We start from the raw sequence: 11,749 nt of genomic DNA on the forward strand, positions 1-11,749 counted from the left end.
ATACACAACATCTGGAAATGTCCCCCAAAACTGTGGTACTTCCAATGAAAAGTTCCTTCACCTATGAAGTTCTTGGCTATGGATCCAATGAATGGCAATTATAGGCTGGATGAGATCTGGAATGTCCATGTAAAGCATATTATTTCTTTTCTAAGCAGTGGATCTGTAAAGTGTTTTATATGATGTGTTGAACATTTTCACTTTTACGCAGTGGATAACTGAACTGTAGAAGCAAATAGCTTCTTGGGATCCCCTTTACATTGATTGTTCCTAGCCAGGGAGCCGCTCTCAGTGTAAACAAACAGGAAGGGAATCTGTTTTGATTTATGTGTCTGATTAAATCAAAGCAGAGAATCTGCTGCCAATTTCCCCAAGCTTTTTTCCCTGACATGCCAACTGTCTACAATGAAGAGCTTGAAGTCATACTCTTGCCAAGTTTATATTGTAAGTCCTACATCAAATTTATGGAGTCATATGAAAAAAATAAATCATTTTTATGGTCTCAATAAATAACTACAGACAATCTTTGGGTGGCAAGTCAGAGTATTTAAAATGTTCATCCAACAATCAAACAACCACTTCAAAAGTGTAGTCTTAAACAGAAATTGGGGGAACCAATCACAATATACAAGTTGGCCGAACAAGAACAGATGAATTATACTTCATATAAAGATAACAAACGTAATACCTCTGATGTTTACTTAGGCCAAACTAAATGCCACAGTTTAAACAAGTTGGATCAGAGTTCTCTTGACCCAACTCTCAGTTGCCTCAGTCAGATGGCAGTCGCTCTCATCAAATTTCCCACATACCACAGAGGACTGGTTCAGGTTGTGACTATGTTGCAGGGCTTCACTTATCCCCTTGCGCAGTTTTTTCAACTCAAAATGGGCTTGGTGGGGTTTTCTGCTTTGGGGAGGAGGCTGAATGTACATTATGCTAATAGAATGCTAATTCTAGTTTGGCCCTTGGTTCTGAGAAGCTAACATATATGAAAATATCTTAAGTACATGCACAATCAGTTAATATAGGTTACTTTTACTTTACTAGTAATTTTTAACCACACTGAAGGTAATTACAATGGAAATAGGGTGAAATATTCATGCATGCCCCATTAATTTCAATTAGCTTGGTTATGAGATATCTGAATTCCTCTTTACCCAGTTTCTCCCTGAAATTCATTTTCTTTGTGTCTTTTTTGGAATTTGGAGTTTGTTTCTATCAATTCTGTTTTGATCAAACAGAAGTCTGAAGAGAATATTGCAAAATTTCATAATTTATCTCTGCAGATGCTTAGAGGCAGGCAAGTACAAAGTCTGAAATTACCAAAATGCACACTGATCTCATCAAAGAGAAATCCTTTTAAAAGAACATAAGAGGAACTTATTGCTGTATCTCAAAAACAAATTTTGGGAAAAGAAATTCCCTTCCCCATAACAATGCTAATTTCAGGCTGTATGGTGGGAGAACACAACATGACACAAAAACATTGTTGAAACTAAGCGGGGCTTTCTCTGGTCAGTGACTGGAAAGGAAACAAGTACACTGCCTTGAGATCCATGATGGGGGAAAGTGCCATATAAATGCAGCAAGTAATTATGCTCTAGATCAGGGGTCCCCAACCCACAGGCTGTGGACTAGTACCAGTCCATGGCCTGTTAGCAACCGAGCCATGGAGTGAGGCAGAAACCTTCACCTTATTTAAAGACCCCCATGGGGGAGGCAGGGATGGGGTGTGGGCATGTGGGCAACCTGGGGCAGCAAAACCCCCAGCATCCCCACCCCCACTGGTCCGTGGAAAATTGTCCTCCACAAAACCGGTCCCTGGTGCCAAAAAGGTTGGGGGCTACTGCTCAAGATAAGGTGGACATCATTGTGCAGAACATTACAGTGGTGTGTGTATGACAGAGATCTATCAGAGTCAGCACTTTTGCAAAGGAACTCCAAGACTGGGGTATAAATGTTTACATTTCTGCTCAATCATTTAAAATGAGCCATCTTTCAGCAATGGTATGCTTATGTATGTGCTGCTAAATTGCAACCACCTTAAAGCAATCCCAGCAAGGAGCTTTCAGGCAAGAGATGAGCAGAGGTGCTTTGCCAGTGCCTTCCTCTGCAGTGTCTTCCTTGGTGGTCCCCCATCCAAGTACCAAACTGGCTTATCTTCCAAGATCTGACAAGACTGGGCTATACCATACTATTCCACATCCCTAAGCAACAGTAATTAGCCCAATAAAATATGAGCATGATTTACTCAGTGCTAAGAAACCAAGCCAAGAGAATCTATGTGAGAGTAACATGGTCATTTTATTTATAACTTGCTCATTTGAACTCCATAAATGTTAACTTTCTTATAAATTGCTAACATAATTCCTTTGCTTGCATTTGCCAACAATTATGTGACAATACAGAACCATCTCCCAAACAAGGTTGTGATGATATATCATGGACAAACAATACAACAATTTGGCCTTGGTACAATATAACCAAACGGGAAAGTATCTCAGAAATACCATCCAAAATCCATGGAATGAAATCTTGCCATGTTCTACTCAATTCAAGTATAATATGAAAACCATATGAAATGCATCTTCCTAGAATTTATATGGAATCTAAAGAATAAGCCATATGCGTCAGCCATTCATGTTTGCTATCTGATTGTGAAATCATAGACATATACCTTTAGGACTTTTATGCCTTCATTTTAAACTTACATTATACCTTTTAAACTTCCATTTTCCATGCTTTTATGAGCAAATGGAACATCTAAGTGTTTACTCACAGACATGTTCCATCACATCTACTCACAGATTCAACAACCAAAAGGCAGATTGCAACCAAGAAATAGGAAGCACAAGGAGACTGACAGCACAATCCAGAGAGGGGGGTGGAAAGTCTTTTGGGAGCAGAGGAGCCGATACGTGGGCGCAGGAAGGGTTTGCGCTGATGTATGACTGGCGCCACCACAGTGGAGTTATGTGGGTGGGGGACTGCTCGAGCGCCGCTCTGCCCGAGGGCAGCGGCGCCTGAGGGCTGTGCCCAAACGTGGGCGGAAGTGAGGTGGAGTGCGGCGTTCAGGCGGAGGAGGGGGTGGAGTTGGGGGTGCGGCCAGGCTTAGGTGGATTCCTGAGCAGTTTGGCTCATGACACCCCCCCCAGAGGCGCAACTTTACGCCTGCAAAAATGGCGGCATGCCCCATAGGCACTCGTTGAAACCAAAAAGGTCACCTCCACCGCTGTGGAAGCTCGGAAACCCCTTAGGGAGCAGTGTGATTGCCTCGCCAATCCCCTCGTGCCTCGGGCTGATGAGCCCCCTCCCAGCACCCAATCATGGTCTCCCCCCTCCTAGAAATACTTCCGCTCTGGCCTCGCACAACTCAGTTGTTAGGGAGAGGAGCGTATGGTGGGAAGATCTGCCGACGAGCTCCCGGCCATACGGACTTAGAGTGAGGGACAGGCCCGTAGCTATGAGGGGGCCTGTGGGGGCACAGCCCCCCGACTTGTGGGTGAGGCCCCCCGACTGGAGGCCCCAACCAGTCCCCAGGGCCTCTGCCATAGCTCCAGGATCTGCCGCTGGCCGTACGAGCAATTTGGCCAGCCGGGGGCAGAAGCAGTCTCAGCTTCTCCCTGGAGTTAAAGGGCCAGCAGATCAGCTGTTTCGTGGGCCCTTTAACTCCAAGGGGGAGCTGGGGGTTGCTTTTGCTGTGCTCCACCGGCTGTTTTAATGGCGGGGAAGGAAGGGAGGGTTGTGACCAGAGTGACAGGGAGGGAAAAGAAGGGTCTTCTCTTCCTTCCCTGCTACTCTCGCGGCTGCCCTCCCTTCCTTGCCATTAAAATAGCTGTGCCCGCGGGGCAGAAGCAGCCACCCACCTCCCTGTGCCAGTTAAAGGGCCTGACGATTAGCTGTTTCGCGGGCCCTTTAACTAGCAGGGGGGTGGGGGCTGCTTCTGCCTTCACCCCACACTATTTTAATGGCGGGGAAGGAAGGGAGGGTGGTGGTGAGGGGCAGGCAAGGAAGAGCTTCCCTTCCTTCCTCTCCCTGCTGCTTTCCCCACCACCACCCTCCCTTCCTTTGCAGCCACTTGCCCTTCCCCTCCCACCTAGCCCCATCGCAGCGGCTTCTCCTCGCCCCTTCCCCTCCCACCCAGCCCCATCGCAGCGGCTTCTCCTCACCTCTTTCCCTCCCACTCAGCCCTGGTCACAGCCACTTACTTGCCCCTTCCCGTCCCTCCCAGCCCTGATCGCAGTGGCTTCTCCTCGCCTCTGCTGCCTGCCTCTCCCCCTGCCTGTTCCTGCAAGTAGCTCCATGCCTGCTGCCTACTCGCAGGGCTACTCATGAGTAGGTGGCAGATCTGCTGAATGGGGCGGAGCTGTGCTGCCTAGCCAGAAGGGCTAAGGCCGACCCTGTCTGTCACTAGATGGAAAATCGTGCGGGGCACTGGGGGGCATTAGTGCCCCCCCAAATGTAAATGCCCCCCAACCTTCCAAATCCTGACTACGGCCCTAGGCAGGCAGGCACGTTGGTGATGGGTTTTGCACCTCACGGTTGCTTTGACAGTATCTTTTACTTGCAAGGGGGAGAGAGAGGTCTCTCCCCTGGGCTAACTGCTCTTGTTTCCAGGTCTCCACAGGTTCCAGGCTCCCGGAGGCTCTGCATGCGAGGACTGTCACCCATGGCTGGGTAAGTTCCACTGTATCCCCCCTGCCTCCCCCTCCCCTCACTCTCAACCGCTCGGTGGGCGAGTCTCTCTGGCGAGCCAGGCAGTGGGCTTCGACAGGTGGCATCTGCTGCCACCTGCTCCCTTCCCTTGGTCTGCTCTCTGCCGCATTCTCAACCCCTGGTGGGGCGGGGGGCGTGTGTGTGTGGCAGCTGCCCCATTGCGGGGAGGTGGGTCAGAGACTGTCCCTTTAAGAGAGTGCCCGGCTGAAACGCAACCTGCTCTTCCAGCCCCTGCAGGTGCTCTTGATCTCTCTCTGTTTTGCAGGTGGGACTCCAACACAGAGGCTTCTGCGTGTGCCGCTCCACTGCCCCCCCACTCCCTCAGCTGCTTCTGCCCGCCGCTTGAAGCAGAGCCCCACCCATGGCGAGACTGCCCAGTGCGCACCAGGGAAACTGTTGCACTCTGTTCTGGAAAAATAAAGTCTGAGGTGTGCCCTCTGTTGTCTCCCCTGCTTGGCATATGCTGCATGTTCCCTGGGCAACCCCCACCCTGTCAGTGGCCTCTCTGAGGCAATGCCTGGGAGGGTGCACAGACTTGGTTCTTGGGGGCGGGGAATGGGCTATGAGCCGCCACGCTGCCCCCTGCATGGCTGGATGGAAGAGGAGGTGCCACCCCTCAGCCTGCCCGGACTGATGGCCTACCTGACCACACAGGGCTGCTGTGTGCTGGGCACTTGGGGGGGTGTTGCTGAGGTGAATGCATGCCCAGCGGCTTGCACTCTGAGTTCTGAGGCCCACAAGGGAGGTGTTCCTTGCACATAGCGGGGCAGCAGCAGGGCAACACCGGGGGGGCGTTCCGGGTGGTTGTGGTGGTGTCTTTTGGACTTGGTCTGGCCGCTCCCAGACTCTCATTCCAGCTGCTGTCTAGGACAGGGAACTCCTGCACTTGGTACTTTCTGCTTGTCCACGCATGGCCCTGCCCGCCAGCCTGCCGTTGGCAGAGTCTCTGATAGCGGGAGGGAGTGGGGGGATTGCTGGCCTCTCAGGCGCGGGCTTTCTGCCCCCTCGCCTGGTCATGTGCAACGGGCTGGCCAATCCCGTGGTCCTGCGTGAGCCTGCACCTCCCCCACCCCCATGTTGGCAGTGGGCCAATGAAGTGCGCCTGGACGGAATCACCATGCCGACAGGTTCTCTTTCGCTTGTCGGGCCCCTCTTCCCTCTCCCAGTGTGGCATACTGTCTCCCCTTTGGAATTCAACGAGCGGTGCCGTAGATCCGCCCATGCCCGAGTGCCCACCTGCCACATATGTCTGGATTGGGCTGCCTGACTGGGAAGGGCAACCATGAAGGAGTTAGAAAAAATTATTAAATGTAAGGATGTATTGCTGGTGACCAAAATCAAGTTAATTTGTCCCGTATTATTCCCTATTACCAGGGCTTTTTTTGAGCAGGAATGCATAAGAACACAATTCCGGCTGGCTTGGCATCAGGGTTGGCTTGGCATCGCAGTTCCTGCTGGGCTTTTTCTACAAAAAAAGCCCTGCCCATTACTATGTATTAAGACAGTTATACGAAGAAAGTTGATTCATTTGAAATGTGGTGCTGGAGGAGAGCTTTATGGATACCATGGACTGTTACAAAGACAAATCAGTGGGTTCTAGATCAAATTAAACCTGAACTCTTCCTTGAAGCTAAATGACTAAACTGAGGCTGTCATACTTTGGTCACATGATGAGATGAGTCACTAGAAAAGACAGTAATGCTAGGAAAAAATTGAAGGCAGAAGAAAAAGAGGAAGACCCAACATGAAACTTATTGACTCAGTAAAGGAAGCCATAGCCCTCAGTTTGCAAAACCTGAATAAGACTATTAATAATAAGGCATTTTCAAGGACATTAATTCATAGGGTTACCATAAGTTGGAAGAAACCTGATGACACTTAACTCACTCACATGGACAGATCTCTCCAAACCTTAATTCCATGGGTACCATCAACTGGCTTGCAATCAATGGGACCAGCTCTTTATATATCTAATTTTCTGTAAGAATCTGGGTTGTGTAGAAGATGTGATACTAGATGAGATCATCTGAGGGGTCATTGTTTGGGTATACAGAATATACAGCTAGAACGTGGTTGGAGGCACAGAGGCAGCCCTATAAGATAGCAGATAGGACACCTCACATCAGATCCTAAAGAAAGATCCTGCACCTTGAAGGTGCTTCAGTCAAACTCATTGCAAATTCTTTCTGCTTATCCAGCATCCAAACTACACTTCCTTTTCACACAAATGTGTCTGACTACTCCCTTCAGTCAAGGTTCCTTGAACAGAGCCATTAATAGGGATGGGCACAAACCCTCTCCCAAACTAAAGTTTTTGACAAATATTGGCTGGTTCACAGTTTGTGAACTGAAGTTTGTGGCAGGTCAACCGGCACAAACTTTCCATGAACTTTCAAGTAGTTTGTGGCGGTTCATGCTGGTTTGTGAATGGATACATTTCCAGACAGACTCTCTCCCTCAAACAAAATGATTACCAAACTTCTAGGCAAGGGGAGAGGGGATGAATTCTCCAGCCTTGGAAACACCAATAGATCCCCTGCGCCTGACATTTCCCCCCAAAGCACTTTCCTGGTGGAATCTTCTTTGGGAGGCCATAACTTGGACCCCTCTAAGTCCAATCTACACATATCTTGGAGGGCATGTAGAGGAGCATGAAGGGGAGACTCCCTGTGAGTTTGATGTCTCTAGCTTGCACAGGGTCTGTTCTATACACTCCTGAACCTACATTTGTCATTTCCCCAGACTCTGGAAATCCAATCCTCACCAAATTTGGCTGGCAGATAGAGGCGAATCAGGTGGAGATCGCCTGTGAGTTTGATGTCACACACACTGGTGTGTGCTTGTGCATGTTGTACTGCATCACGTACCTCACAAACTGAACCAGTTTGTTTGGCGGTTAAAAGGTAGAGATAGTTTGTGGTTTGCAAACTGCGTTTTCCTAGTTCACGCCAATCCCTAGCCATGAAAGCCAACTGAGTGAAAGATCTGCAGGCAAGGCTTTTTTTTTCCTAAAAAAAGTCCAGCAGGAAATCATTTGCATAACAGGCCACACACCCTGACATCACCTTTGTTTCACACAGGGCTTTTTTGTAGAAAAAAACCAGCAGGAAATTTGTATATTAAGCCACACACCCTGATGCCAAGCCAGCTGGAACTGCATTCCTGGGCATTCCTGATCAATAAAAGCCCTGTCTGCAGGCCTTAAGAAATATTACCATTCCTTTTGTCACGGGTTCTGATTGTTCCAGGGGCTCAATTAGACATGACAGGGTCCCTGTCTGCCCTTCCCTAGCTCTACCCCCAAATCTCTGGGCATTTCCTCAACTCAGAGTTGTCAACCATATTTCCAAGGCAACTAACAATAAATTTGGAAAGAATAAGAAAAATCCTATCCAATATCAAAAATATAAATTAAATACACAGCTCCTTATAGGAGCACCACAAACAGCAATGAAATGTATTAACTATCAACAGCTCAGTAGAATAAAAATGCCTTTACCTGATGCCTAAAGGAACACTAAAGTAAGTGACACAGGGGCGTCTCAAGAGGAGGATTTTCCATTGGAAGGGCAACACCACAGAGAAGGACCTGTCACCATTAACTGACCACTGAACATCTGAAGGCAAGAACAACCCAATCAGTTTGGGTGCCACTCTAAGCAGCAGTGGAGGGGGAAATGGGGAGGGGGGTCTTGGCAGCTTCGCTGGCATGATGATGCCACTTTCAAGAACTCAGAAGTGATGGCAAGCAGCTCTAGAAATAGCCAGAATGGTTTCCAGAGCTACCTGGTGATTTCTAGAGCTGCCTATAATAACTTCTGGGTTTTTCTTGTCTCACCCATGACGCTGCTCCCACTATGTTCCTGTCCCAACTCTACCCAGCTCAGCTGATCTAAAAAACTGTCAGGTTTCTATAGGGGAAAGTTGATGTGCTGGTACCTTTGATCTATATTTTCCTTGTTCTGTTTTGTAGTTATCATTTGTTATAACAATACTGGGCATAGCCCAGAAACAAAGTTTTCAGGTATATGGTTTAAATGGAAATGTTCAGTTCTTCTAACAAAATCAACATTATATTAAAAATGCTGAGCTTGGGCTTTTATGTATAACAGTTACAACCTTGTATGAATCCTTTGCAATCACACACCTGTTCTGGAGGAAATTATTATGCTCAGCAACTGCTAATAGCACGGTTTAGCTGAGCCTTCCTCCAGCACTCAGATGCCCTAGAAGTCGATTAAATGTCAAATGTGCTTCATTCATTTGCATTGTGACTTTAACATTATTAAATAAATATCCTAAAATTATAATATTTAATAATAACAGGTTGAACCCTACCAATTTTTCTACTAGTGAAAAAGGAACAAGGCATCTCTTATTTATTTTATTTATTTATTCTATGACTTATATCCCGCCCTTCCCATAAAATGGCTCAGGGCGGCTCACAGCAAACAATAAAACAGAGTTTAAAATATTATTACTTAGACTAGCCCAAAAGGCCATGTTGAAAATTATATTTATTTATTCAACAATTTATAAATAAATACATAAATTCAAAAATCTTGAGACCACTTGAGATCTCTATATAGTTCAGTTTCTTGTCATGGCTGCTTTGGCAGGTAGAATCTAAGGCATTATATAACCCATTGAGGTCTGTCTTCTACCCACCCACTCTTTTTCTCCAGGAATTTCCCAACCCAGAGTTGGCAACCCCAGATGGGGCTACTGTAGCATATCAGGAGCTCCAGGCAGAGGCCCATTGTTAGAAAGGATCCTGGCTGCTGCACTCAGATTGGCCACTCTTGATGAGGCAGCTACCTATCAGAAAGGATCAGGTTGATTGAATCATGCAAATGAAGGACTCTGAGTGACTTTGTTTCTATTGATTTGTTTAAATGTTGGGGGGATGTCTGGGGTGGAGGTTGTGTGTATATATTCACAGCTTGCCAAGGATGAGCCAGACTGTGCGTTTACACTAAGTAAAGAGCTATACTGAAATCACTCTAGCATTTGAACCTACAACATAACAGCTACCATGAAAGAACATTGGGTGAAACCGAGTAAAAAAGCTGGCTGGATCCAACCCAATGCTTGCAGTTCTGTTTTAATAGCAGTAAAGTTCAGCAAAGCTATCTTTAAAAATAAATAAAGGAAAGGAAAAAGCAAGAGCCAAGGAAAAGATGTTATGTTATCTTCGAAAGGTTGTGGAATGTAGAGGCCACTTTTTAAAGGAGAAGAAGTAGGAAAAGAGGCAAATTTGAAGGGAGAGTTATGCACTGGGGGAGGGGCAACGGAAGGATGCACCAGCAGTCCTGATCACCTGCTCACTTCAGGCGCGACAGTGGGATTCCCAAAGAGCAGGTGGTGTCTGAGTGTGTCTGTGCCATCATGGCAAGATTCCAGGAACAGGCCTTGAATACAGGCAGTCCTATTTAGGGTCCTCTATACAAACAGAGCTGTCTTATATCCAACTCTTCGCTCTAAAAACTAACCCATGTCAAGAACACAGGGTGGGCGTAATACGATCCAGGTCGCCTAGCCCATAAAGCAACTGTGTGGCTGCCTTCTAAATGAGCTGCTGGCAACCGAGAAGCACGTCCGGAAACCCATCTATCCTCCCCCACACACACATCCCAAGTCCCTCGGTCACTAGGGTAAGATCAGTTCACTGTGGCAAGATCCGCCTGAGATGCTCATAGGAGTCACTCACCCAGATTGCACAGCTGAAAAAAAGATAGCTGTAAGCTTCGGATCAGAAGAACACTCCGAAGAGATTGTGTATTTCTGGATACAAGTGACAGATGTCTATTAAAGCCACACTAATCCCATGTTAAGGCAATGTCAGAGTCATTTATTTGTGGAGGGCACAGGAGGGGGAATCAGTCACAGAAATGGCCAATTTTTAAATGAAACAACAGGGACTTTCTTTCCTTTCTGCTGCCAGGATTTCACTTTGCACGCATGGAAGTAAGTTCCCCCTCTATTAGTGCTACAACTTGAGTTTGCTGAATGTGACCCAGAGGTCTCCAGGAGAATTTTATTCTCTTTGAACAAGGCTCGGGTGCGCCTTCAAACATGTCCAAGTTAAGTTAGAACAGAATTTGTCACAACTTCCATTTCAGCCAATTGCCTCCTTGGTTCAGTTTATCAAACAAGGCTTAGGTGGTGATGGATGAGACCCACACAACTGAACTAGATAGATTGCCTCATATTCTGTTGTCCACATTTATCATGGGGAAACTGTCTACTGTTTTTTGGGAAGCAGAGTGTAAATTACCAACAGCTAAAAGAATATTGGGACAAGACTCAGCCTTGTGCCTCTGCACTTAGTCCAGAGAAAGACCAGCTTCCAGGCAATAATCTGATAGGAGCTGCGTGCAGATTTTCTTTTAATGTATGTGATTGTTTCCATGTTAAAATGGTTATTTTGGTCACACAAATGTACTTACAAATTAATCTGGGGAGATATCTGCATATCTTCTCTGTTGCAAATTCTCTTAAACTATCCTAGCAAGAGTGTCTGGAGCAGACCACGAATCATTCACAGCTGGATAGAGTACTTTAACTCTGCATAGTTTGTGTGTCTCTGGGTGTTTGTCAGGGAGCCCCACAGATGCAATGGCACAAAAGGTGCTAACAACCGTCCTGTGGCGTAAGGAAAAGTTTCTTCCCATTGCATCTCCCAGGGTTCCCCTGGCACCCTGCTGAGATGCTTAAACTGGATGCTGGATTGTACATTTGGCTATACGCTAAATAGCCTGGCAGCTTCTGTCACTGAAAAAGAAAACGATGCACCCAGGAGACAAAAAGCCAAAGGTAGAGAAGATAATTATGACAGGTATATTTTTGCTTAACCTGCAAGTAACAACATTTGGTGATATTTTTGGAATGGAAACTCCACAGCAACTCTGTTTGATCTATTTGGCAGCCATGATAAGATTTATTTGATACCAACCAAAAGTATTGCATTCTATGTTTTGCCTGCACGTGAGGTGTGGTTGAGTGGAAAAGAGAGAATTACATATTGATC

The sequence above is a fragment of the Heteronotia binoei genome, chromosome 10 (genome assembly GCF_032191835.1).
Source record: "Heteronotia binoei isolate CCM8104 ecotype False Entrance Well chromosome 10, APGP_CSIRO_Hbin_v1, whole genome shotgun sequence".
Lineage (NCBI taxonomy): Eukaryota > Metazoa > Chordata > Lepidosauria > Squamata > Gekkonidae > Heteronotia > Heteronotia binoei.